Below are 23,559 nucleotides of genomic sequence, written 5' to 3' on the forward strand. Positions count from 1 at the left end.
ACAACGCATCTCCTTGTTTCAGGCCATTTTCGACGTGAAAGCTCGTGGACAAAACTTTTCCTACCCGGACTTTAGTTTGGGATTTATTTAAACATATCTTAATTAATCTAATTAGCTTTCTCGGTATTCCAAGTTCTGTAAGAACGTTGTATAAAGTTTCTCTCCTAACCGAGTCGTACGCCTTTCTAAAATCAATAAATAGTTAATGTACCGGGGTATTGTATTCCCACTTTTTTTCGAGTATTTTTCGAATGGTAAATATTTGGTCGATATTGATCGATTTCGTCTAAATCCGCACTGATAATCTCCAATAATTTCATTTGCGTATGGGGTCAGTCTTGCTAATAGAATATTTGAAAGAATTTTATAGGATGTTAACAGAAGAGAGATGCCTCGATAATTATTACAGTCGGCTTTGTCGCCTTTCTTGTGAATTGGAACAATGATTGATTCTTTCCACTCTTGTGGCAATTCTTCCTTGTTCCAGATAAGGAGAATGAGTTTGTGTATCTTGTTCCACAATTTTTCGCCTCCAGCTAAAATGAACTCAGCCGGCATTTTATCTGCACCCGGAGATTTGTGTTTCTTTAATTTCTTTATAGCGGTTTCTACTTCTATTCGGTTGGGCTCTGGGATATACGGTTCTGCGGTGTGTATCTCCTTTTCTCCACGCACACTAGTTTTCGGTTGCGTGTTAAGCAAATCGTCAAAGAAATCTTTCCATCTATTTAAGATGCTATCCGTGTCAGTGAGAACTGTACCGTCAGATTTCTTTAATATATAAGCACGAGGTTGATAGCCTTTCTTAAATTCGTTGATTCCTTTATACATGTCCCGAATGTTTTTATTTTTACTATTATCTTCAAGTTCCTTAATTTTAGCTTTCAGAAAATCGCGTTTCTTTGTTCTAAAAGTTTTGGAAGTTTCCCGCCTCATATATGCGAAATTTTGTGCAGTTATTTCATTCGGATTTTGTAGCCAGCGTAATTTTGCCTGTTTTCTTTTCTCTGCTAGTTTTATGCATTCCTGGTCGATCCATGGTTTGTTCCTACGTATTTCCGCGTGTCCCAATTTTTCTTTTGCTGAAATTTTAATGCTATCTCTAATTTCAATCCAGGTATCCTCAACACTAGTGCACTCCGAATCTTCTAAAACCGAGAATTTATTCGAAACTTTAATCTGGTATTCCTCTCTTACCTGCCTCTCTTCTACTTTCATTAAATTAAATCTCTCCATTTTCAGATATTGAGTATTTCCTTTACTCAACGTAGATCTCTCTCTTATTATCGCTGCTACCAGGTAGTGATCAGTGTCACAATCAGCCCCTCTAAAGGACCGAACACCAGGCATGCTAGATTGTCTTCTTCTGTCTACTAAAATGTGATCAATTTGATTATGTGTTTTTCCGTCTGTTGAAGTCCAAATATATTCATGAATGTTGCGATATGGGAATTTTGTACTCTTCACGATAAGGTTTTTGGATGTTGCAAAGTTCACGAGTCTAATAACGCTGCGTTTATTTTCCTTATGCAGAATTTCGCTCCCTTTGAAAATATCCTCTCGTCTTACCTTCGCATTGAAATCCCCTAATTGAATTTGCATTTGTTTCAAATACATAGTACGAATATTAAAATCAGTTTGACGTCTTTAGAAAAGTCCACTTCGAATAGCAAGATTGAACATAACTATTATACTTGAACAGTTGAAAGAAAATTCACAAAATTTGGGGAACAGCCATATTTCATTCAATTCCATAACGGTATGATTATATACTGTGGTTGAAGCAAAGGGTAGGCAGCTTGTGAGTTGGAAATGGAGTCACTGACTTGAACTGAATCTTCAATTTAATAATTTAGTAAATATGAAATAAAAATAAATGTATTTTGGAATTTTTGCTTCATATGTATGTTTTAGGATTAACTAATTCATGTCGGACTTTCGAAGAGAAACATCAAAGCACTTTAATGACCGTGTCTATAGCGACAACTCCCAGTCACGACCCTTCTTCAATTTTATTAGAAAGAGGAAAAGAAAGAGTGAGAAAGAAAAGAAGAAGGTAGGAGAAAGGAGGAAAAGAGGAAGAGGAAAAAGAGAAAGGAAGGAGAAACTAAAGATAAAGGATCCCTAGATAATGATGGAAATATGGTAAAGGATCTTGAATAGTTATTAAAAAGGTGATTCATATTCGAATGTTATTACTTGAGGCTCAATTCTGAAGTGATCCCGCAGAGACACATGTTCCTCCATACTACCCCGACCTGGATCCAGGCAACTACAGAAGTGGGAGTTGCCCTAACCCAGTCCAGGTGATGAGAAGTTATAATTTAATTGTTTTCCTGTTATTTCCAAACGTTAAATAACCTTTATCCAGTATCTGAATATCCATGGTATAGATCAAACACACATTTGAATTAGCCAAGGGAAAGAAAAAAATCAAAGCGATGTACATATTTTCCACAAATAGGAATATTGAGATTCCTGAAAAGACTGTCATTATTCAGGCTCACGCTGTTAATTTGACTTTCCTCCCAAATCCGGTTTAGGCTAATTTAAGGTTAGTTATCTTTCATGACCTCCGTCATACAACAATACATATAATATGCTATTACACACGTATTAGAAACACTATCGTCATAAATCAATATTAGATGGTACCACTTAAAACTAAATTTTTCATTCATTCACGCACACACACATACATGCAGGACAATGTATTGTTATATTATAATTAGTTTTAAAGAAACTATAATCTAACTACAATTTGTAGACATTTATTACATCTATTGAAAAATTAAACACGAAATGTTATGAACATGCAACTAAGTATACATATAAATGCATCATTCCACATATAATATGGAAATACAGCAATGTAGATACATATATTCGTTAATAGCAGATAGACTAAAGAAAAAATAATTATTTAAACGTTGATAAAATGAGAGGTAATTGTTTCTACAATATTATATAAAACACTCAAAATAGTGGTTAGAATGAGCCTATATCTCATATAAAAAAAACTAAATGAAAGAAAGTGAAGTCACACGTATTATCAAAGCACCTTTTTGCTGTCCATGCTTTACCTTCATTATATTTAAATGCACACACACACATGAGATCATGTTTATGAATTTTAAACGACACATGTTCGGTCTGTAGAAGTATTTATATATGCATTTTTCCCATTTTCAGGATTAAGAGAACAAAGTTTCGTCACTAATATCACGGTGACTCGTCATTTATCTGGACATTCTATTTATTATGCCATTCACTGACTATCTTTAAATCATTATCACCTTGTATCACATGGTGCACACATTTTTCGTTATATTTGCCCAATGTATAGAGGAATGAGAATTTTCCAGGTCAAAAGAGATTTTTCTTACGTATCGAGAGCACGATTATTGAGGTGGAAACACTGATCAGGTTTGAGGATTCATATATGAGGGATGGAATTGAAATGTATTTTCACAGAAGGATTTCAGCTTTACGAACTTGAGGGTAGATTTAATAATACATTAGGGATACGATGACCTGCCTTAATTCCATGCTACATGCAGTTAGGATAATAACAGAAGATGATAACAATTACATATGTTACTCAATAATATCACAATACTTGAAGGAAATTATCTAACATGCGGCGGTATTTTAAATCTTACATTTTACATTCGTCGGATATTTTGGCAAGCAACAACAGGTCAGGGTAAGGTACCAAGACCCTTTACATATGTTTATCTACTCAATTAAACATTATACATTTCACTTTAATATTATATTTATATTCAATTCGCATTTATGTCTCAACATACTAAGTCAGCATTTAATCTCCAAATCAATAACCTCGACAAATAAATTTTTCAGGTTGCAACACTTCAAATAAGAAAATACGAGTATATCACAAATTTAACTAATCGACCGCACATAATGATAAAATTCATATTCTCAAGCATTCTGTTTAAAATTGTGGACATTTAATATACGAAGCAGGCACGTAAATACAGAATATATATTTACATTCATACAGAATACAAATATACAAATACAGAATATATGTATATGACTCTAACAATTCTTTTGGGCCCAAACAACTACGACACATTCACATTTATGTTCTGCAATGAAAACGAAAGTAGAAATAACTGATAGTCCAACAGAGAATTCCAAACGAATAATGATAAAAGGAAAGAAAGCAAAATTTAATCGTATACTGAACTATCGCTCGCTATCGCAGTGAGTCGAAATGTGATAGAAAACGATCCCTTAATATTCAACATCAACGACTACCTCCACAAATCGTGTCTCGCGACACCTAAGTTGGTGATCCAGGTTCAAAAGATATACGTCAAACAGTTGCTATTTGTCAAGTTCAAAACTGTGGTGGGGACAAGGTTGAAAAATAAAAACAAATCTCAGAGAAGAGAAAATAGAAGTTTAACTAGACAATGGAAGAGAGCGGCGCGCCAAAAGAATAAGCTAGGACACTAAAACTACAAAGATAAGTGGTCGAATTTAGACATATGACAATCCACAGCCAAATATACTTTCATATGTACCGAAACAGGTGGCCTACTAAATACGTGGCCTAAGATAAATATGTCCAAGCCCACGAGCTAGTCTGTGTCCTGAGCGAGATTTCCACAAAGACAGTGGCTTTATGGAAATCTGACTTGGCGCTGTGTCCGGCCGAGACATTGGAAACTCCGGCACTACCGAAATGATGATGTGGTCTCTTAATTTAGACTTTCTAAATAAAAAAGTATCCGGCCCCTGTGAAACTGAGAAGAGTTATGAGTAAAGTATGGAACACTAGAATAAAATCAATAAAATAGAAAAAATACTAATCTATTCGATCTTATTCACTTCCTCATGTCTGCGGACAGTAGTGAATTTGGCTTAATCAGGTGACGTGGGAAAAGATTTCAATGATGCAGAGTAGTATCGCAAATGAAAGCCGAATATATATATTTAAAACGGTACCAATTCTGCAAATAGATATTATTTTCTGTGATCAATTGGAGAATATCCGGAATCATTCGCTACAAGACTACTATTCGCATCATCAGACCGGATGAGCAGTCAGAATGTATATTTACTATTAAATGTCAAGCCACACATACAAAATACAATTCATCAGTTTTACACGACACACTATCCTCACACAAAGTTTTGAAGTAATGGTTAGCGTACTAAATATTTATTATTATATAAATACAATCAATACCTTGTAGCAAAATTTACAACTGGGTAAATATATGCACCGGTGTCCTCTTATTTATTCACACTCACTACAATATATATACCAATACCATTCTTATTACTCATTTATATGTTTATTCATTTTTCTATAACGTCGATTGACTTTCAGACACCCTGTACTCTACAATTATGCCCAAGACTGTTCGAAGCAGTCTTACTATATATATTAAAATCAAAAAGCTACTATAGTACACTAATCAATAGTGCGAATAGGTATGAACTGATAGTAGATTTTTCAGCACACACTACAATATATTTCACTTTACGGCTTCATATTAACTTTATATACAATGAGAATGCAATATCATTAGTTATCTTCTTTACTGAATGCAATTATATTTTAAAGTGTCAACAATGCGATCGTTCACAGAAAGCAACGAAGAGAGAGAATTTGAAACCGCAGCCTGAGAACAAAATAAAGCCATATAGACAAACTTCAGTTTAAGTGAAAACCCAAAGTTTACTATTATTATTAATTTGATCACTGGACTTTATAAATGATTGTGCTTTTCAGGAAAGTTAATGTATAATGTAATTCGTCTCAATACCTGTTCACATGGACCAAAACTAATATTTATGCATCAATAATTACAAAAGAAGAATAATTTTCGTGTTAACCAGATCCTTAAGTCTCGGAGTAACAAGAACCTAGCGGCGAATAGTTCTCAACCTGACACGAGAAGGCATTAGCAGTACGGAAACCAACTTTGCACTATTAAATACTCTTTGTACTATGTTATCATTAACTATAAGCAATATACTGTGTACTTACGGTAAGGAATTTGCGTGGCGAATTAACTTTGCCATTTAAAATAAGCAAAAGAAATGAATAATTACCCGACAATACACTGTCCGTAAATAAATAAATCATACTTTTACTCACACATTACTTCTACTATCTACGTACTCAATCACCCACATACATGCGACATCCCACATAAACTAAGAAAACAAATACCAATACATATCACTACAGATGTTAAATCATATTATCACACCACTCGACTGTATATAAATCAAACAAATCACTAAATTTCACCCTCTTAAACCGGTTTTATGAACTGGGAAAAGGAAGCGGAATAACCAGAACCCAATGGCCCTTCTATAAACTAAATCATGGTTTTTCAATTTTAAAATTATTGTCAATGCCCCAGGAGGGACATATTGAAACTATTAACTAAAAAGACCCCTTTTCTGAAGGGAAAAGAACCGTCACGAAAATTTCATTCAACAAATTTCCGTAGGAAGCTTTGGTCAATTTGGGATTAAATGAGAGTCCCTGTTAAAATTTACACTGACATAGTGAAAACTAACCAGCTATACTAGAACCTATGAATACCCCCATGTAGAAAAAATCACATATGCTACATACAAACACAAAGCTATATAAGGACAGGCCTATCGTAACATAACAGGAATTTGTTAGGAGTGAAAGGATATCCTAAACGTTTCAAAATTACTAAACATTTGTTTGGAAAATCACGCAATTCAGAAATTCAATCACTAGTGCTTCAGGCCTGTCTTAGAACAATATCAGCATCAAACATGGCGATCCTGACTTGCACATCCATATCGCACTGTTTTTTCTGCTTTTGGATATACTTTCAAAATTCTAAGACTTCCATCAGTTTTCGGATTACTTATTTCTTATCTGGAACTAATTTTACCTGGTTATCTCATGGTAAATCCAGTTCTTTATAAAATTTATTGCACCACTTCGATATGTATGTTGTTTCGGGAACGGCTACCAGCCAAAGACGAAGTCATTCGCGTTAGAATACTAAGGTGGAATATAGTTATGAAATCAGAGCAAAAAATTTTGAAGGCGGAGAATATAAAACGAATAGAAAATAGTAAAAAACTGGATGAAACCGGATTTTGGGAGGATATGGGCATCTCAGAGGGAAGAAGGGGGTCTAAATTATTCTGACAAACACCAGATTGGTGGATAATTTCAGAAATTTTTGTCCAATTGCTGGCCTATATGTTTGTATCGCATTAAGATGTATAATTTCAATAATCATCCATTTGAAATGCCCTTTGAAATGAAACTTAAGAGGAGATAGTTTAAGTAATATAAAATATTGCAATGTCAATGGAGGTGAACGAAAACCCAGCAGCATGTTGCCAGTTCTTTCACATATGGTCAAAAGGGACAAGACGTTGCATAATGTAACGTCAGCGTGACCATAGTGCCGAAAGTGTCTGGTTTCTCAATACGAAAGTAGTAGGGACCCGCGTTGGCCCGAATGACTCATCCTCACTCTCTTTTACGACCGGGATTTTTGAACTTCGTTCCCTTTTACGGCTAAGATGAATGCTTTGGTACCTCGATTCTGATTGGCTGAGAGAGGTCACGTGACGTTAGGCCCCGCCCACGCGTGAAATTCAAATTTTCAGGTCACGTGGTATGACGTCATGAGTCACCCCGCGGGGAAATCCCTCCCTTTTATGGGTAAAATGTGTGATTCTGATTGGTTGATAGCTGTCACGTGATTTTAGACCCTGCGATATTTGAAATTCGTTCCCTTTTACGGGTAAGATGAGTGTTTATGATTGGCTGATAGAGGTCACGTGATCTCAGGCTCAGGGATTTTTTAAAATTCGTTCCCTTTTATGGGTAAGATGAGTGGTTTGGTACCTTGAATTTGATTGGTTGATAGCGATCACATGATCTTAGACCCTGGGTTTTGAAATTTGGGTATCCTCTTTGATGAGTACTTTGGTACTACGATACTGATTGGTTGATAGAGGTTACATGATCTTAGACCCGCTACACGGTGAACAGGTCACATGGTATGACGTCATGTTTTACCCTTGCGGGGAAATCCATCACTAATTCGTTTCCTTTTACGTGTAAGATAAGTGCTTTGGTACCTTGATTCTGATTGGATGATAGAGATCACGTGATTTTAGGTCCTAGGATTTTTGAAATTAGGGTGTCCTTTCTGATGTATACTTTGGTATCTCGATTCTGATTGGTTGATAGAGGTCACATGATTTTAGACCCGCCACACGATGAACAGATTACATGGGAAAACCCCTTACTTATTTGTTTTATTTTATGTGTAAGATGCGTGTTTTGGTACCTCAATTTTGATTGGTGGATAGAAGTCACATGATCTTACCCCCCCAGTCCATGAGGGAAATACAGAGCGATATGACGGCGATCCATCCTAGACCGGGATTTTTTTTTTAATGGTTATGCGTAAAGTTCCCATGAAGGGTTCAACCTCCTCCTTAAATAACCCTTTTTTTGGTATCATGATTTTGTACTGAAGTTTACATTAAATATTATCGTTCTCTTTGACAGATAAGATGATTACCAGCTTTTTTACCTTGATGGAGATCCTGTCCTTGAATTAGTAGTCTATGTCTCTGGAAGTAACAATGGTGAAAGAGAGGTGTCGCATGTAGATTTCTTATAACACATTGTTGTGAGTTTAAGCGATTTTTTAAACGCTCAGTAAGCGCTTCATTAATGGAAACAGTGTTGCCAGATTTTTTTTACCTAAACTGCTCCGATTCTTTTCGAAACGGTTCCGCAGAGTACAAGAAATTTTAAACTAAAATTTTTCGAACTAAAAAAATTTCAAAACTAAAAAATTTTAAAACAAAAAATTTTCGAACTAAAAAATTTGAAACAAAAATTTCAAAAAAATTTCGAACTAAAAAATTTAAACTAAAAACTTTCGAACTAAATTTTCAAATCAAAAAATTTTCGAACAAAAAATTTTCGAACTCCAAAAAATTTCGAACTAAAAAAATTAAAAATTTTTCGAAAAATATTTTAAACTAAAAACTTTCGAACTAAATTTTCAAATCAAAATTTTTCGAACTAAAAATTTTAAAAAAATTTCGAACCAATTTTAAAAACAAGTTTCGAACTAAAGATGTAAACCACATTTGAAAATTTTCAAATTAAAAATTTTTCGAACTAAATTAAAAATCAAATTTTGGACACTAAAAATTCTTTAATTATTTTTCGAACAAAATCGTGTAAACCAAATCTTGAATATATTTTTCACCTTAAATTTTCAAGATTACCATGATTTGAAAACAAGTGTTCAGGGTTTCAAGAAATAATAAAACATATTTTTTTCAACTTGTTGTATTTAACGAAAGGTATGTGGTCTTCCTATACATGTTTATTAACATAATAAATACAGGATCTAATTAATGAATATGTTGGACGCGTCATCATCTTCGAATGTTGTAGACGTATCCTGTAAAGAAAAAGAAGAAACGACGGATTACTTTAAGAATTTCTTTTTTTTCTGAAACAATAAAAATGAGTCAATATTGATAAGAGAGAAATAAAACTTACTCGTAAATGATGGATCTGTTTAGGTTCATCTTCCTCCTCGGGTACAGGATCACTGCATTTTTTTTCACCGATGGATGTTTATGAACTCTTCTGGGTACTGCATTTTTCTTGGTGTTGCTCCTTTATGGTCAAGGTTCCTCCTTCGGTACGAGATGACTGCATTTCTTCCACTGATGGTTGTGTTGATGGTTTATAAACTCTTGTGGGTACTTCATTTTCTTCTTAGTGTTGCTGCTTTGTGGTTAAGGAAGGGAAAGAAGAAAAAGGAAAAGGAAAAAAGAAATGGCGGCCTTATTGGGTATTTACAGTTTTTTCTTCTTCATCTTCTTTTTCCAGTTCCATCTTCTGTTTTTTAACGTACCCGTACGGAACCGTATCATAGGAATTGAATTCTTTAAATCGACGTTTTGTGTACTGGATACTGTACATTTTTTCTTCTTTGCGTGTGACGATGGTATGGTCTTTGGTCCTGCATATTTTATGGGGGATAGTGATGGTGACTTGTCCACGACATTGATTTGTAATCATTTCTTTTAGCGTGTTGAAATTTAATTGTTGTCCTGCATTGTAATTTAATGTAAATCCTCTAATTTTACATATGTAACTGGTGACGTTGGTATCCGGATTGTATATTTCTAGGCTGTAATTTTTTGGTCCTCCACTGACAAATGTCTTGATGTATGTTCGTGGTCCGTAAGATTCCATCTCATTCGATAAGCATCCCAAGTACGTTGAAGGTTTAATGGTTGGCTCCCCGGGCTTCTCCGTAAATATTACAGAATCCGTGTCGAAATATAAAACACGTTCCTGCAACATTTCCAGGTACTTGTACAGTTCCAGACGTGCCTGACATGTTGTAAATGCACCTAACACGACATTGGTGTTTCGGTTTTGAACAGGCACATGTTCATTGTACTCCCAGAACGCATACAACATCGTATCATTGATGGGTACAATTTGATGGAGTTTAATGTCGGGGGAAGTGAGTTTTTCATAAAATTCTTCCGGCCGATCAATAATTGTGGTCTGGCTAAAGTTTGTACGCTGGCAAAGCTTTCCCCATAGAGAGTTACCACAAAGCTTAGATAAACTTCTTCGTGCAGGATTATTTTCAATTTTGGACGGATCCAATGCAATACCTTCACGCTCCAGGACGGTTTGTATAAATTTTGATTTGTCTTCTTCGCTGACACAGGAACTAGGCCAGCCAGACGCTTCCATTTTTGATTTCAAAAATGTATTGATATATTCCGTGAACAAGCCACCTGTTTTCGTGATGGGATCATATTGTTCAATGTCATAATCCCAAATTTCAAAAATTTCCACTGGTTGATATCCTAATTCTACTGCTTTCTGGATTTCATATGATACCCATGTTCCAGTGAGGCATCGCTCCTGATCGTTGTGTGTACACGTTGCTGTAGGGTCTGGGTTCATTTCTTCGGCACACGCAGCACACAGTGGAAAGAGTAGTTTCTTGTTGCATCGGTAAGGCAGGAGACCATGATAAAGATGGCGACTTGGTAATATCGTCATTTTGATTAGACCATTGACTTTATTTATTGGTGGTATATTTTCATCACCCTGTAGATAAATTCGTGGATGGCCTACAGGGTATTTAGCACACTTATTGATGTAAGGATAAAGCGAGACAATATCGAAATATTTTATTACTTCCCCCGCTTTTTCGTCGACTTGGTGGTACAATTTCACGCAATTGGTCCTTCCTCCAAAAAAACTATCTCTTGGATTTAATGGTCTGCGGTTCATGTACGGGTGATTCTTCAGATACGTCGCCATTGCAGGATTTTGTTTTAAGAACTGATTAAATTCGCACTCCCACATTTCATGTACAATGTACCCCAATTCACGCAGTCTTGCATTTTTTCTTTGCGTTCGTTCATAACGGAATTCCATGGTGTCTTCTGGATTGCTGTAGATGGGCTGATTACGGCCTGTAGTAAAACATACTTTACACCCGTGATAAAAGCAGCCGGCATGCTCGTAGACGTGCTCCTCTAACGTCTCAGGATCTTGGTAGTAGCCATCAACATGGAATCCCGCAATAAACACTTCTTTTTGTCGGGCCGCATGTAAGATTTGTTTTTCTTCGGTTTTTTCAATGTAGGCCAGCCATTGCATTGCAGCGATCGATTGGGTACTTCTCCATCGATAGCCATGTGCCGGTAGAATTCCAATGGTGTTGGGTTTAAGGAAATTCCGGCGGAATACTAAATTGGAAGCACTTGCAATCGTGATTGTCTCCAAGAAGGGATTCACTTTGGTTTCTGTTTCAAATGACGTCATAAACGAAACGCATGCTTGTCGCAGTACATTGACATCTTGAATACAATACTTGATAATTTCTTTCTGAAAATCAAACGTGTCATTACGATGATCGTTGTACCACTGCATGAACTTGTTTCTGTCTTCGACGGCCATTTCATCTGCACCATAATACTTCGTTTCTGGAAGTGGTCCAATATACGATTGATTCTCCTTGGTGTTGAAGAAATGCGGGAAGTAGCCTTTAGTTGCGGGTAAATTGAACGCTTTTGACAATTTACTTAATGCCATAGGTAGGAAGTTCAACGAGTCAATGAACGTCAGATTATTCAAGGTTAAACTCAGTATCTTGGTCCCATTTAATATGACGTCGGGTCTCCATTGGCATTGTTCGACCATGGTCTTTAGGATGAAATGTCCATCGTATCCCTTAGCGTTGTGCGCGACACAGAAAATCCTATTTATATTGGGACGACGTTCCCGCAAGTACTGGAGAAAATCATAAACTTTATCGTCTCCTTGGAAAATATGCTGGCGCTGACCACACGTACTGCAAGACTGCTGGATATTATTGTTTTCAACACATGCATAACATACTTGTTGTGCAACCAATAAATTTGGAATGTGTACATACGTATTATCGCCAATATTCGTGTCCTGCATAGATTCTATATCATAGAATATCAATAAGGCTTTCTTTGCGTGCATGAGTGAAGGAACACCAGGTTTCAAGCATTGTCGATCGGGAAGCATAAAACATTGATGGGATCCTGGAACAATCTTCTTACAAACATTGCAAAAGATCTCATTGCAATCATGAATTCGTTGTCCACTTCGTACAAAAGAATATACTCTGTAGCATTTAGTACATTGCTCCACCATTTTGCATACAGGTTCCCCTTGATGATATACAATATTACGATGATTATTAAAACATTGTTCGCCGTAAAATTGACGATCGCAGTCTTTGCACAGCACTAACGTTTGGTTCTTGTCGCATAGAGGTCTCTGTAGACATTTGGAGCATGTTACAGGACAATTTTTCACATGTCTGTTACGCTGATCATACTTTTTATGGCACGCTTCACAGTAGAACTTGGTTGCAAAACAAGCAGTTAAGGATTGAATGATGTCAAAATGGCCAGCCAAACAAATCAAATTTATGGGAGTGCGATTTTCATCATTGGGCCCCTCGTACATGATATCATGGCCTGTGAAACTGGTATACACTGTAATTTTATATTCTTTGAGGTATGACTGGAATTGTCGAATTTCATTTACACTGGCACCATGATCCAAATTCACTCCTGCATTTGCACATAGCGCATCGACTTCTTGGTCCACAACATATTTCGATTGGCGTTGATACTGCTTATAACGTTGCACATCTACATTCTTGTATGCCTTCAGACCAATAGCAATAACAAGGGCGTACGCCAAGCACCTTGAATCTTGATTTTGTACACGTACAATCCCTCGCTTGGTACGTAATAACTCTTCGTTCTCCAGTACTCCTTGCCGCAAACCGCCGCCGTAGCCACGTGGAATATCCACACGATGAAAATGAACGGTGAATGGTTCGTGCAGGAGAAATGCATTGTTACTTTGTAACACTCTTTCGAACGAGGCCCACATCGTTTCCAGTGTCAAGTTTCGTGCTTGGCGAAAACTCACCCAAAATGGTTTATTCGTGTTACGTGGCGATATTACTGATAAACCAACCATCGCCTCATCGTCGACATTGGCTAACAAATGGTCTAGCATTGCTTGGAAACTATTATGTACATACTGTATGATATCGGTTCCTACGGGCGGTGCGTTGAATTGAACTTCGAGCATTCTGCCTTCAATGTTAAATCGTCTATAATGACGAGTGATTTGATTGCGAACAGTAAAACCCGATTCGGCCATGGTTAATAAAAGGAGAAAACAAACAAACAGGTACAATTACGGTAAAACAAATATGTAATGGGAAAAAAGGAATTGAGCAGCGTGAATTTACTACAAAAGAAAAGAAGAAAGAAAAATCTTAATCACCTGATAAACAGGAAATCATAACATTCATGATAAATTCTTAACTAAGCAATTCATGTAAAGGTCCTGAGTTTGATTCCTGGCGGTGACGTTCAGAATCTCATTATGAAAGCACGTGTACTAGAAATCAAAGTTTTTTTTTAAATAATTATGTCACTGAAATGAGTGTTTTATTGCTGTCAAACTCGAGACCATTACATCAGCATGTAACTGACCTATCATTCTATAATGATAAAAAGAATGCATGAAATGAATGAATGTTTCATCAGTACTGAGATGTGACAAAGTACGCGTAAGCATTTTTTCCACTCACAACGACCTTTAAATGATGCGTTTGCAAGTTGAAGAGATTCACCAAGCATTAACGATACACATACGTAATTGTCAAAACAAAATCTGTATAGCGTATTTTTTTATTATTATTGTGACTAAGCGGTTAGCGTACATGGTTCGGACGTGGAAGACCCTGGTTCAATCCTCGGCGGGTTTGCTTTCCACGTCGGGGGCATGTCAAGCCTTTTCTGAAATTTAATATTCTCACGCGTTATCATACATTCTTTTCAAAACTAAGCTAAATGATTGACGTACACACCTCATAATACATAAACGTACATAAATCGTCTATAATGACGAGTGATTTCATTACGAACAGTAAAACCCGATTCGGCCATGGTTAAAATGAAAACAAACAAACAGGTACGGTAAAACAAATATGTAATGGGAAAAAAGGAATTGTGCAGCGTGAATTTACTACAAAAGAAAAGAAGAAAGAAAAATCTTAATCACTTGATAAACAGGAAATCATAACATTCATGATAAATTCTTAACTAAGTAATTCATGTAAAGGTCCTGAGTTTGATTCCCTGGCGGTGACGTTCAGAATTTCATTATGAAAGCACGCGTACTAGAAATCAAAGTTTTTTAAAAATAATTATGTTACTGAAATGTGTGTTTTATTGCTGTCAAACTCGAGACCATTGCATCAGCATGTAACTGACCTACCATTCTATAGTGATAAAAAGAATGCATGAATGAATGTTTCAACAGTACTGAGATGTGATAAAGCACGCGTAAGCATTTTTTTCCACTCACAACGACCTTTAAATGATGCGTTTGCAAGTTGAAGAGATTCACCAACCATTAACGTTACACATACGTAATTGTCAAAACAAAATCTGTATAGCGTAAATCTTTTTAACCACATATTCATGCACTCATGGCTAAGTGGTTAGCGTACATGCTTCTAACGTGGAAGGTCCTGGTTCAATCCTCGGTGGGTTTGCTTTCCACATCGGATCGCTGTCAAGCCTTTTTTGAAATTTAATATTCTCATGCGTTATCATACATTCTTTTCAAAACTAAGCTAAATGGTTGACGTACACACCTCTGGCCTTGGTTCAATCCCGGGCGGTTGCTCGAATATCACGTTAAGCTGAAGGGGACACTAAAATAAAATAATGGTTTCAAAGGGTATCGAACCATATTATTCTCAGACATAGTTTTTAATATTCTGTAATGCATTCTTTTCAAAACTAAGCGCACACATTTTCTGGCCATGGCTCAATTCCCGACGGGAGTTCACATTCAACATTAAGCTGAAGGGACGCTAAACCATATCATTTATCGTGCTTACTTCTAATGTGTGGGGGTTCCTGATTCGTACTCCCACTTTCCCATTCCACTAATTCCTTCATAGTCTAAATATTTCGTACTAAAAGTAAAACAGTGTATGAGTGATCCACCCCCACAAATATAAAATAAAAATGATTTTCGAATCTTGGGTGACAAATAAAATCTCACTGAACTTACCTCAAATTCAATGAACAAAAAGTCGGTGCAGTAAAGCTTAAATGAAGACACTTCTAAAAAAGCAGATCTTCTTCACTTCACAGTTGAGAGCGATGTAGGATTTGAAAAATGAAATTTAGATTTTTATTTAGGTCGTTGTGAAAACGATGTCATCATCAACCAATCAGAAACGAGGAAATTTATAAAATGACATCACAACGAACCAATCAAAACGCTCGCTGCTTTTGTCATGAATCACGAACGAAAACGATGTGTAACAATCGATCGTGACGTCATTCAAGTTTCTCAATAGTTACAACATCTAGTATCACAGTTCTGATCCCAAATGCTTTCTGTCAGGATCATGTCACTACTTGTCGTAACTGTGACGACATTTCATTTTCCTCATATTCCATACGAGAATGTCAATGTTTGCTTTTTTCATGAATCATGCTGACACGTTCGTAGTAAAACAAAAGTAATGCGATCCGCTGACGTTTGCATTTTCAATCATATGTGCTTCTATGTCTACACACAAAGAAGTCTATCAGCATTTTATTTTAATCCACGTTACACTGTCAGATTTATTTTCTTAAAGTATATGTGTATCCTTTTCAAGAACCATGGTTCGAAAACCACCAAGCACGATTAAAAAACCGAATTCATTCATAGCTAAGCGGTTAGCATACACATCTTTGGTTTGAAAGACCTGAGTTCGATTCCTGGAGAAACATTTCTTAGGATTTTTCTAGAACTTGTTTCAATTTCTAGTTCGAAAATTTTAAAAGTTTAGTTCGATAAAAAGTTTGATTTGAGAAGCGTTACACTGTCAGATTTATTTTCTTAAAGTATATGTGTATCCTTTTCAAGGACCATGGTTCGAAACCCACCAAGATCGATTAAAACCGAATTCATTTAAGCGGTTAGCATACACATCTTTGGTTTGAAAGACCTGAGTTCGATTCCTGAAAAAAACATTTCTTAGGATTTTTTCTTAAACTTGGTTTAAATTTCTAGTTCGAAAATTTTAAAAGTTTAGTTCGATAAAAAGTTTGATTTGAAAATTTTTAGATGTGATTTACATCTTTAGTTCGAAACTTTTGTTTTTAAAAATGTTTTAGTTCGACAAAATTTTGTTTCAATTTTTTTTTAGTTCGAAATTTTTTTTGGGTTCGAAAATTTTTTATTTGAAACTTTTTTGTTTCAAAATTTTTTTTGGGTTCGAAAATTTTTTGTTTGAAACTTTTTTGTTTCAAAATTTTTTGTTTGAAAATTTTTGTTTAAAATTTTTTTTAGTTTTGAAATTTTTTTAGTTCGAAAAATTTTTTAGTTTAAAATTTCTTGTACTCTGCGGAACCGTTTCGAAAAGAATCGGAGCAGTTTAGGTAAGAAAAATCTGGCAACACTGTTTCCATTAATGAAGCGCTTACTGAGCAATAAATCGCTTAAACTCACAACAATGTGTTATAAGAAATCTACAAGCGACACCCCTCTTTCACCATTGTTACTTCCAGAGACATAGGCAACTAATTCAAGGACATGATCTCCATCAAGGTAAGAATCATCTTATCTGTCAAAAAGAACGATAATATTTAATGTAAACTTCAGTACAATATCATGATACCAAAAAGGGTTATTTAAGGAGGAGGTTGAACCCTCCATGGGAACTTTAAGGATAACCATAAAAAAGGGACAAAATTCTAAAATCCAGGTCTAGGATGGATCGCCGTCATATCGCTCTGTATTTCCCTCATGGACTGGTGGGGGGTCTAAGATCATGTGACCTCTGTCGGCCAATCACAATCGAGGTACCAAAACACTCATCTTACTCGTAAAAAGGGAACGAATTTCAAAAGTCACAGGGCTTAAGATCACGTGACCTCTATCAACCAATCAGCATTGGGGTACCAAAAGGATTCATCTTACCCGTAAAAGGGAACGAATTTCAAATATCGCAGGGTCTAAAATCACGTGACATTTGTCAACCAATCATAAACACTCATCTTACCCGTAAAAGGGAACAAATTTCAAAAATCCCGGGTGAGGGATTTCCCCGCAGGGTGACTCATGACGTCATACCACGTGACCTGAAAATTTGAATTTCCCGCGTGGGCGGGGCCTAACGTCACGTGACCTCTCTCAGCCAATCAGAATCGAGGTACCAAAGCATTCATCTTAGCCGTAAAAGGGAACGAAGTTCAAAAATCCCGGTCGTAAAAGAGAGTGAGGATGAGTCATTCGGGCCAACGCGGGTCCCTACTACTACGAAGCAGTTGAATGAAAGGGACAAGGCAGTGTGTGTCAATCAGAGAGCTGTTAAGGTTCATTGTGATTGTCTCACTCGCTACAACATGGCCCAGATACATTTCGTGACTTGACACGGGGAAGAACCATCCGAAAACTGGAAGAAGGACGAAGTGTGATGAGTTTGATATTGTCCACACTAATGTTTCAAGTGCATGATGTGAATCAGAACAACAGATAATACTGTGCTTAGAAGTTGTAGTGGTCGACCACGAGTAACTACAGCAAAAGAAGACCACTTCATTGTGAAACAAGCAGAAATTGATCGACGTCGAACAGCGAGTGTAATTGTAAATATACCTAAGCGGACTGCAAGTCGTCCCATCTTGCAGCACAGTGACACATCGACTGGATGGAGATAGTCATTTACCCCAACGGCCAGTAGGTTGTATTCCGTTGACTCCTGTTCATAGGCTGCACCAGTAGCAGTGGTGCAAGAACATCAGACATGTACGAGGTGAAGTGGTGTCATGATATCTTCTCAGACGAGGGAAAATTTGGGTAAATCTAATTTCAGTGGCACACATCTCTTATCGTGATTTCGATCAGAAAATTTGCTTCTTTCCTGGAGATTGTTCCACCTGACCAATTAGTCCTACTTGATATTTCCACGTAAAAGGCTACGCCACTTTCCCCTTTCGCTGTCATAGTTATTATCTGCGTTAACCTCTAGGTGGTAAGACTTACACGATCTCATTTCAAGGGTACAAATTTTAATCAGTTGACAGTTTTACAAGCCAGTCAACATGAACACCTTTCCCCATCAGGATTCTGCCGCCTATAGTCGGACAATTTGTCCATGCCGACCAGATGCCACGGTCGGATTGCCGGCGCCGGACGCCGGCATCTTTCAGCGCGATTTTCGACCGCGACGAATAGTTGCCTTGGCGAGCGGTCGGCAAACAGCCGGAAATGAGCATTAAATGCGCCGGCACCGCCGTCGGAAAGTTTTCTTGCCGAGCAGTCGGCAAACAACCGTAAAGGCGCAGTAAATGCGCCGGCGCCGCCGTCGAAAAGAGGCCGGCATAAGGAGTCGGCAGAGGGTCGGAAAGAGGCCTTTCCGATTGTTTTGCCGGCTCTGACGGTCGGCAACAGTCGGCAAAGAGTCGGCAAAGGGAATTTTACTTGACGATTTTCGACCGCTTGCCGCCTCGGCAAAAGGTCGGCAACTTTGAACAAGTAGATCGTCGTGCCGCCGCGGACGGGTGCCGGCTGCCTCCGGCGGCCCGCCATCGTCGACGGCGGAAATCCCTCTTTCCGACCGCGACTTCCTGATGGGGTTAAAAGGTATTTTTATTTTCCTTCGTCGGAGAAGATATCATGACCCCACTTCACCTCGTACATGTCTGATGTTCTTGCACCACTGCAACCGGTGCAGCCGATGATCAGGAGTCAACAGAATACAATCTACTGGCCGTTGGGGTAAATGACTATCTCCATCCAGTCGATGTGTCACTGTGCTGCAAGATGGGACGACTTGCAGTCCGCTTTGATATAGAGGGCTACGTGCAACTATAGTTATTTAGAAAATCTCTATAGAAAAACAAATTTTTACGATAACAAAAAATACCATTCGTGACCAACAATAACAAGGCGCCTATATTAGAGTGAAGCTGATTCTAAAACATGTCGCTCAACTTTTTCATTACCTCTAAAACTTTAAGGAGATTAAATAGAATTTTGCCAAAATTGAGAATTGTATTTCTTATAATATATCCCTTGAATTATAATCGTATAAGTCTTACCTCCCCGGGCAAGATGCTGATAATAACTAGGACAAGCATGTGAAAGGGGTTACTTCAAGTATGATTAATTGATCAGAAGGTGATGTGGGAATTCATACGGAACGATCTCCAGTGAAGAAGCAAATTTTCTGATGGAAGCCACGATAAGAGATGTGTACACCTGAAATGAGGTTTACCCGAAAATTTAATCTGAGTTATGATTCTGCATATACACTTAATTGGCAATAGGTAGGGACATGCAATGTACCCAGATACATTATCGTACATAATCATTTTTTTGGCCCAGGTGTTCTTGTGTGAGGATGCATAATATTGCATGGACATGAACTCGATACAGTCAGCCATCAACGTTATTGTGACATGTACTTTTCCTTCACGTCCATGTTTTAAGAGATGCAGTCGAAAACAACTTTCTTTTTATGGTTGATAATGCGCGACCCCATTAAACACCGCAGGTGGTGGAGTTTTTGGAATAAGAGAGTATTTGGTGAAAAGGATCGCCTACCAGCTCTCTTGTCTTGTATTCTATCGAACATCTTTAATATTCTGTGGGGATGCATCTTCCAGCACATCTAGGTTTACCATCTAGGGGACCATCTAACAATTGTCGACAACGCTAGTGGAAGGATGGAACTTCATACCACAACAACTCATTACCAATTTTGAGACAAGCCTGGGAGCACGTGGCAGAGCATGTATCGCTGCGCGTGGTTATCATGCGCCCTTTCAAGGATCATTTGACAATGCTGTAATGTCAAAGAGACCTACGATTTGCAGTACTTCCATTGTACGTTATTGTCTGAATAAAAGTGTCATTTTGGTTCTTCTAATGACGTGTTTCTTTCTGCAAATTTCTGTACCCTACTGTAGTCTACTTTCTATGTAATTTTGTTTCATTAATCTATGTCACTTGGCAGTGTCACAGCAAACTTACTTTCGTCCTTAAGATTTGGACATCAATGTATTTCCAGTTTTCAACTGAGATATGGAAGCTGTATACGTTAGGACTATACAATTTACGTAAGATAGTCTTTCTGTAGGTTGAGCCTTGCATGCAGTGACAATAACCCTTTCTACTTATTATCTTTAATGTTATCTGCTAGTATAACGCAAAAATAATAATTTTTAGAAAGCAGATACATATCATCCATATATAGATTTAGATTACAAACCTGCCACATCCAGAACTCCTCTCACTATCCTCAGTCGTCTTCGTGTTCTCCCCAGTCGAAATACACGTGTCTCTTTACCATATTCGCCAGATGCCACATCTTTCCGACTGCTAAAATTTAACATACAAAATACTATGACTGAGACAAGTATGTAATGTGTAATACTACGAGTTGAGATTCTAGTAGAAAACAACCTTCAATAATTAAAAAATGAAAGGTAGATCACAGTCATACTCAAAATATTTAAACATGAAGCGAAAGGAAAGTGAAATAAGTTTTGGCTACTACTACATTACACTACATTTTTGAAGTAAAATTATCCAAACTTGTAAAAGTAACGTAAAACGATGAACACTGGATTATCATACACGGTGAAAGTGAACTCGAGGGCTTCACTACAATTCCTACAATCAGAGAAAATATTTTTAGTCACTTAGGCATGTAGAACCTTGTAATTAATTTTCAATTTACTACAGAAAGAACATGGAGTCTAACGATAGAAATAATCCTTTTTTCCTTTGCATCCGAATCCGAATCGTTTGGAGGCATGAATTACTTGGACAATTAATGTGTGCTTGATATACGGAGTTTTACATAAACAGAATAAACTAGTCGTGAAGAGAGACGGAGTGGTTGCATCCCCATTCTCTCCGTTGATCCACCAGTGAATCAAACACATTACTACACATTGCTTCAAATGTGTATGTTCCAGTGGTTGTCTTCAATAAAATACGTGGAATACGCCCTCATCTAAATCCGAGCACGCCTGTTACTCACATAGAATCCAAATCAACACTTCATACTAATTCTTTCTTGTCAGTACATTTAGATGGTGGTAAAGTAAATAACTCTTACGATATACACATCACGTTATGGATACCTTTCGAAGAAGATTCGTTAATAGAATCGTCGCTATTCACATTACGCTTTCTTTAGTGTGAGTAAAATTTGAAAATATCTTGAATCCAATCATAATTGACACGTATAATGGATCCGCATCATTCATGGAATTTTATTCGTATTATTCATATGTATTAGAAACCTTTTATAAAGATTATAAAAGTAAGATTTGTATAAAGATTAAAATTCTTCATAATCTTTAGAAATTAAAGCTACACATGATAACAAAAACATTACAATAACTTCATTTAACGTCGTAGTTTATACTGTATGCAGCTAGCAGACACAAATAAAATCAAAATTAAATATAACATAAAATCTTATTGGTAGAAATTTGTTCTTTTGAGGGGAAGAATTGATGTACTGCAATTTCTACCTCGTTTTGGTTGTTGAAACATCTTCAGCACAGAAATTAATCCATTAATCAGAACAAGTAATAATCCGAATGTGAGGGGTTTGGAATAATGCTGGGTATGACAATAGTTCAATTTCTCTAAGTTTCTTGAGTTTATTCAGTTCTTGAAGATGTGACATTTTTCATTGTCTTGAAGCACATGAGTTTTTTTTCATTAATGTGTAATTCTTTTTGGCATACAATGACATACACTCGTTTTCATTCTTCACACTACAAGTTGTCATTGATTATTCGAGCGTTCAGAATAAACTCCTTGTAAATTATGCCATTATAATTCCACTAGAGAAGGGGAACACTATGTGTTTAAAACGCCAATGTTTTGCGAATGATTTTGACACCTAATAGTTGTATAACTACTGCTCATTTCCCTTCAGAAATAATATCTGCTTTTACTCACACGTTACTATTCTGTTTCTAAAATACATACCACGCTGATCTTTACAAAGAACAAAATGTCTGTCTTGCACACTCACTCGCATTTGTGTTCGAGATGGGGTGAAATCGTGAGAAAGAATCAGAAACACCTGATATACTCTACGAGTATGTGAATACGCACGTAAAGCATCTAGAATATCTGATAACAATGTGGGCGAATCCTTTTATTCGCTTATATGACCTGGAACACAACTTTGGGATCCATAAAGAGTGCATTTCCTTGTGGCCAGACTTTTGAATATAAGGAATTATCTAGAGTCACAATTTTAAAATAACTGTTGAATGATGTGGTGTTTAGTGGGAAAGTATATACACAAAGTATGTGCTACAATGCGTACACCGCATACGAAATATTTTCAAAGACCAAGTTGATTGATAGGCCAAAATGTTGACATCTCGTCTAGCAATGTATTTAGAAAAGAGTTTCACATCTTTAACCAGCAGCTGCAAGTACTAAAGTACTGCCAGTTGAAACCTACATGATGAGGTTGTTACATCTACAGTAAAAATTCTTTGAGACCCCTGTAATAATTATAAAGTTGCAAAGCCTGTACTTACCTTCTGCCAAAGACTACCGAATATTCTTTCTGAAGACATGACATTTCACACTTGCAATTCAATCCATGTTTCAGGGCTTCGAATGTGTTTACTGGTTCCAGTCCATCTAAAAATTAGATACTACTGTGTATTAATAATTCATCTTCTTAAAAATACTACACTTTCTAAGGGTAAAATGGATTCCGTTAAATTTCTTAAATACATGTTATTTTGATTCTTTATGACTTTCTGAACGTAAGTCATAGTGAGTACTACAACCAGAATTACGGTCTTAAATATGACCTTCTACCAACCAATCCTTCTAACTTCAATATGATTGTTTCTAGTTACATGTCA

At 36.7% G+C, this 23,559-nt stretch overlaps 1 long non-coding RNA gene across 1 annotated transcript in view; it reads right to left on the bottom strand.

Annotated features, from left to right (window-relative positions):
• The window catches only part of LOC145666809 (uncharacterized), a 37,133-nt gene extending 13,809 nt beyond the window's left edge, over positions 1–23,324 (bottom strand). Inside the window, exons 1-2 of the long non-coding RNA XR_014127823.1 lie at positions 23,224–23,324; positions 20,916–21,025 (exon numbers count right to left, since the gene is read on the bottom strand). This is a non-coding gene — a long non-coding RNA (uncharacterized LOC145666809). The remainder of the gene's footprint in view (positions 1–20,915; positions 21,026–23,223) is intronic.
• Between the last annotated feature and the right edge of the window lie 235 nt (positions 23,325–23,559).

The sequence above is a fragment of the Thermobia domestica genome, chromosome 1 (assembly GCF_964235325.1).
Source record: "Thermobia domestica chromosome 1, izTheDome1.hap1.1, whole genome shotgun sequence".
NCBI classification, from domain to species: Eukaryota; Metazoa; Arthropoda; class Insecta; order Zygentoma; family Lepismatidae; genus Thermobia; species Thermobia domestica.